At 37.8% G+C, this 5,823-nt stretch overlaps 1 protein-coding gene and 1 pseudogene across 16 annotated transcripts in view; both read left to right on the top strand.

Moving 5' to 3' along the window:
* Positions 1 to 5,823, top strand: part of R3hdm2 (R3H domain containing 2) — a 204,790-nt gene that overhangs the window by 117,343 nt on the left and 81,624 nt on the right. Inside the window, exon 1 of one of the 16 annotated variants that reach the window (XM_023707313.1) lies at positions 3,008 to 3,027. The exons of the other annotated variants lie outside the window; for them this stretch is intronic. The gene's annotated coding sequence lies outside the window, so the exon portion shown is untranslated. Of the gene's footprint in view, positions 1 to 3,007; positions 3,028 to 5,823 lie in introns of those variants that run through there. 16 annotated transcript variants of the gene reach the window in all.
* LOC101576884 lies at positions 138 to 753 on the top strand (annotated as a pseudogene).

Here is a 5,823-nt window from a genome sequence, read left to right as displayed (position 1 = left end):
AATTCAGGCCTTTCCAAGTTATAGAGGAAGATTCTACCTCAAAAAACAAGGAAAATTAACATGGATTAAAGCAAAGAAAGGTCTAAAAGTTGGGTGTGGTGGTATATGCCTATAATCCCAGTACTAAGAAAGCTGAGATGGGGGATTGTCATAAATTTGAGGCCAGCGTGAACAACATAGTGAGATCCTGTCATAAATAAATCGATAAAATTTGAATAAACAGAGTCCCAAGGTGGCAGCCACCATGAAGAAGGTGGCTGCAGAAGACATTAATGTTACTTTTAAAGATCAACAAAAGAGAGAAACAAATTTGTGCAAAATACCAATAGAATCACAGAGCTTAAGGAACAAATAGAAGTAAAAAGAAGCAACTCCAGAATTGAGAAGATAGGGGGCTGGTGAGATGGCTCAGTAGAATAAGTGCTTCCCTGGCAAGCAAAAGGGCCTGAGTTCAATACCCGGTTCTGCCAAAAAAACAAACAAAAACAGCAGAATTGAGAAGATGCTTGTGATGACATCATGCTCACAGATGATTACTGCTCAGTGGCACCTTATCAAGCCGGTGATGTTTTCCTTAGACCTTCTCAAGAAGAAACACAAGAAATGTTAGAAGAAGCAAAGAAAAATTTTGCAAGAAGAAATGATGCCTTAGAATTCAGAGTAGAATCAATTGAGCAGGTATTAGCAGATATGAAAATTCGGTTATATGCAAAATGTGGCAGCAACATAAACCTTGAAGCTGATGTAAGTTAAACATTTTATAACTGATTTTTCAGTTGTTTAATAAACTTGAATGTTTAAAATGATAATTTCCCTTCAGATGACATGTAAAGAAAAAGGTTTTTTTTTTCTTCTAAATTTACATTTGTTTAATGGAAACTTGACTATTTTCACGTCTTTGCTTATTTTATATTTTTAAAGTAGTCAGTATTCATCTATGTATTTTGCATAATGATTATGTCAAGTCCAGGGGCTTTATGTCATGTTAATTAAAATCAGTGAAGCAATAAAAAAAAAAAATCTTTGAATAAACAAAGACCTAAACTATAAAACTTACAAGAAAACAGCAAATGCTTCATGATTAGGTTTGGCAGTGATTTGTTAGATGTGATACCAAAGGCATAGGCAACAAAAGAAAAAGGGGAAAAAAAACCTTCATAAAAAATTTAAAAATTTGTGCATCAGAAGCAGCATCAACAGAGTAAAGAGACAACTCACCAAATGGAGGAACTGTTTACAAATAATACAATACAGTAATCAACTACTGTCCAACCCAGACTACATTGAGAATTGCCCAAACTCAATAACAAAGTCAATTAAAAAGTGGACAGAATGTTAGGTGGAGTAGTGCATATGTATAATTCAAGCTGTGTGAAAGGCTGAGGCAGAAAGATTGAATGTTCATGGCCAGCCTAGGCATCTTAGACCCATATAAAAAAAAAGGGTGTGGCTGTAGAGTGCTTGCCTAGCTTACATGAAGTCCTGGGCTCAGGCACTAGCACTACAAAAGAAAGAAGAATGGGTAGGGGAAGTTACATAGTTCTTTAAAGATATGTAAATGGATGATAAATACAGGACAAGATATTCAGTATCACTAATTGTGCCCAGTAATCTTGATTGTTAGTTCCTCTGGCTTAGAGGCTCCTATCAAGTGTAGGAATGTGAGGGCACTAACCTCATCAGTAGCTGGATGGGCTATTATTGGGAGATGGGTTTTAGTTGGAGGAAATGGGTCATGGGGGTATGACCTTGAGGGCTCTTTAACCAGCCCTGGCCCATTCCTGTCTGGCTCTTCCCCTGCATTTTGCTTTTCAGAGCTTGTTTGGAGGTTCTATCAGGGGAGCCCAGCTACTCATACACCCTTGGCTGAGGAAAGGATCTTTCTCTCTGTGGAGTGATTGTCCTCTTTGATGGGACATGGAGCTTCAGGAGGGACACACCTAGAAAGGTGAGGGAAGAAAGGGATGCCCGCCTAGCCAGGCAGATCAGCCAGATCACCTCTGGCGATTTATGGGGTAATGCTGCATGTAGTCAGATCACCCTCATATACTCTTTGTTTAGGATGACATCAATTGAGTAGTTCTCCTTAACATGGCCTTAGACTGTGTTTCTGCTTTGTTTTTTGTTTTGTTTTGTTTGAGACGGTCTCACTGTATAGTTCAGGCTGCCTTTAAACTCACAATATACTGCAGGTTGGCCTCAAACTTGCGGAAATCCTCTGGCCTCAGCCTCCCAAGTACTGGGATTACAGGCATGCATCACTACACCCAGTTATATTTCTGCTTTGGAGCCAACTGACCAAGGACTGAAACTTCTGACCCTGTAGGCCAAGTGAACCTCTCCTCTTCTGAGTTATATCAGATATTTTGTCCCAGCAGCAGAAAGATGACCAATACAATAGTCATTAAGGAAATCCAAATCAAACTGTAATGAGATAACACCTAACATGTATTAGGATGGCTACTATTTAAAAAAAAAAAAAAAGAAAGAAAAAGAAAAAGAAAAACTAGGGTTGGTCAGGATATGGAAAAATTAGAACATGTATAAACTTTGTGGGAATGTAAAATACTATAGTGGCTGTGAAAAACAGAATGACAAATCCTCAAAAAATTAAAAATAGAATTACCTTTATTCTCAGAAAACTCACTTTCACATATATATCCAGGAAATTAAAAAGGGCTTGAAAAGATATTTGTAAATTAATGTTCATAGCAACAGTATTCACAATAACTAAAATATTGAAGCAACCCAAATATTCAGCAATAGATGAATAGATAGCCAAATATGACATATACACACAATGGGATACAGTTCAACCTCAAAAGGAAGGAAATGCAGACATAGACTACAAAATGGATGGTTGAGAACATTACGTTGAAACAATAGCCACAAAAAGACAAAGACTGCATGATTCAAATGGCCAGTTAGTTCATTTGGTTAGAGCATTGTGCTAATAACAAATCTTGGTGATTCTACTTTTTTTTTTTGTCAGAACCGGGGATTGAACTCAGGCCCTTGAGCTTGCCAGGAAGTGCTTATTCCACTGAGCCATCTCCCTGGTCTCCTGATTCTACTTTTATGTGGGCCACAGTAGTCAATATCATAGAGCAAGATAATAAAAGGGTGGTTATCAGGAATTAGGGAGGGGAAAAATGGGGAGTTGCTGCTTAGTGAGTAGTTTTCAGTGTTACAAATGAAATAATAGTTGCTCAACAGTAAGAATATATTTAGTACCCTTAACCTGTGCACTAAAAATGGTTAAGATGGCAAATTTTATGCTATACAGTATATATTATAACATACTAAGAAATTGCATGGCTGAGTGTGGTGGCACACACCTGTAATCCCAGCACTTGAGAGACTGAGGCAGAAGGATTGTTTTAAGTTCAAGGCCATCCTGGACTACAAAGTGAGCTCAAGGCCAGCCTGAACTGTATAGTGAGACCCTGTCTCAAAAAGACAGAACAAATTGGATAAACGAAAGCAATAAGATGATGGCTTAAACCACTGTCGTAGCAGTGGAAGTAATAGGAAGTCATCAAATTTTGTATTTTGAAACTGTAGTCAACAGGATTTTCTTCCTGATTACTTTGAGCTTCATTTTGCTTCTCTATGAAATAGGAATAAGGGGCCGGGGAGATGGCTCAGTAGAATAAGCGCTTCCCTGGCAAGTGCAAGGGTCTGAGTTCAATCCCCAGTTCTGCCAAAAAATGAAATAAAATAAAAAATAAAAATAAAATAGGAATAAATAATAACCACAGCTTAAGCTAGCCTAGACTACCTGGCTACCTGCTGGGCCCTGTCACAAAACAAAACAGAACACTAATAGCAGAATACTGGAACTGATATATATTTAGGGAGTAGAGGTAAAATAAGGAGAGTTGCCACTTCTATGGAGGCTATAAGGGTGTTACATTTATGCCTAATACAACTTGTAAAGAAAAAGGTAAGTATCTGAGGCAGGAGTATCATTGTGAGTTCAAGACCATCCTGGGCTACAAAGTGAGCTCAAGGCCAGCCTAAACTGCACAGCAAGAAAAGGAAAAAGTTCTCTTGCTTTTTCTCTGCCCTCTTACTGTAAAATGTGACTAAGAGGCACTAGCATCCAGTGAACATCGGTTCGTGTAAGAAACTTAACATTTTTTCTTACATTTTCCACTGGCTGTATGAAGTTTATGTATCACATCCATTTCACAGATAAGGGGCTAGGGCTTGTTTGTGTTACTAATGAGTTGTGGAAATAGTGGTTATATAGTCAAATTCATACCAGGCTACAAAGTATAATACTCACTGTAACATACTTGGTGCTTCCTATATAGGCTGGCCTTTGAATCACTATGTAGCTCAACCTGACCTCAAACCCAAGGTGATCCTCCTTCCTCAGTCTCCTGAGTGTTGGAATTACAAGTATGCACCATGGGGCCAGGGAGATAGCTCAGTAGAATAAGTGCTTGCCAGGGCCTGAGTACAATCCCTGGTTCCAGAAAAAAATAAATAAATAAATAAATTATATGTATCATACCCAGAATTTTGGAATTCTTCATAGAAATTGTGTATTTTTATCCATGTTACTAAAGAATGTGTTTTATATATACACAAGATACCAAGTAAACAATATACTGCTGCACTTAACAGCTAAATATAAATGTCTTAAACAAATATTTATTAATTTTTCTTATATTTAAGAAACCTGCAGGCAGTCAAACTAGGGGTGGAGTACTCAGGGGCCTAAGTATCCATGTCTGTGGTTTTCCATTCTGGTCTCATGTTAAAGTCCTTAACCTTCAAGTCAGCAGAATTGAAGATAAAGAAGAGTTACCTGTTTCTTTAAACACATCACAAAAGGTTGCCTGTGGTGATGCACATGTGTAATCCCAGGACTTGGAAAGCTGAGGAGGCAGGAGGATCACTGCGAGTTTGAGACCAGCCTGAACTACATAGTGAGACCCTGTCTCTACATCCACCACCCCAAGTTGGTAATTCTGTTTTACTAAAGAAGTGGTTGGATATTGGAGAATAAATAAAAGTTTTTCCCTTGCAGGAAACAAATTAATAGCTAATAGTTCTTAAGATTTCCGATTATTTCCTATGAAAATAGATTGTTCTTGTCATTTCTCTGGCCAGCCCAACATTCAGTGTTATATTTTGTTTTGTTTCACTGTTATATTTTGAAAGATTTCTTCAATACTAAATGTGTTGCCTGCAATGTTCTGTCAGTCTAATAAGTGATAGCAGAGTAAGATAAATTGGCTACATGCATTTAACTTAGCAATTGAAGCATCCTGAAGGTACCTCCATCAGAAGGTACTTATGTTCCCCTCTCCCCGCTTTTTTGGATGTCTTTTCAGGATTGAGTTGGGACCATTTTTGCAAGGAGAATGGGAGGAGGCGGTGTGTATTTCAAGGTCTTTTTCCACCCCCAATATGTGATATTTTCTGTATATCAGTACGTTTTTTTCCCATAATTTTATTGAGAAACAAATAGCAATGAGGCAGTTACAAACCAAATTGGTAGGACAGTTTCAATAATTAACACATTGCATACATTCTTCCTAGTGGTTAGTTGCTGTACAAGATGTGGACATGAGGCCAGGGAGATGGCTCAGTGGAATAAGCACTTCCCTGGCAAGCACAAGGACCTGAGTTCAATCCATGGTTCAAAAAAAAAAAAAAGATGCGGACATGATATCCTATTTACAAATACTATTAGAACAAATCCCTCTATTCATTAAGAGAATGTAACTGTATATCTATCCTAACCATTTTGAATACACAGATACAAAATGGACATTCATCTGTATCCCCTTTTTTTGTTTAGTTCTG

Source organism: Octodon degus, unplaced genomic scaffold (assembly GCF_000260255.1).
Source record: "Octodon degus isolate 3935 unplaced genomic scaffold, OctDeg1.0 scaffold00286, whole genome shotgun sequence".
Taxonomy (NCBI): Eukaryota; Metazoa; Chordata; class Mammalia; order Rodentia; family Octodontidae; genus Octodon; species Octodon degus.
Note: the sequence above shows the minus strand (reverse complement) of the source record. Positions and strands in the feature narration are given on the sequence as shown.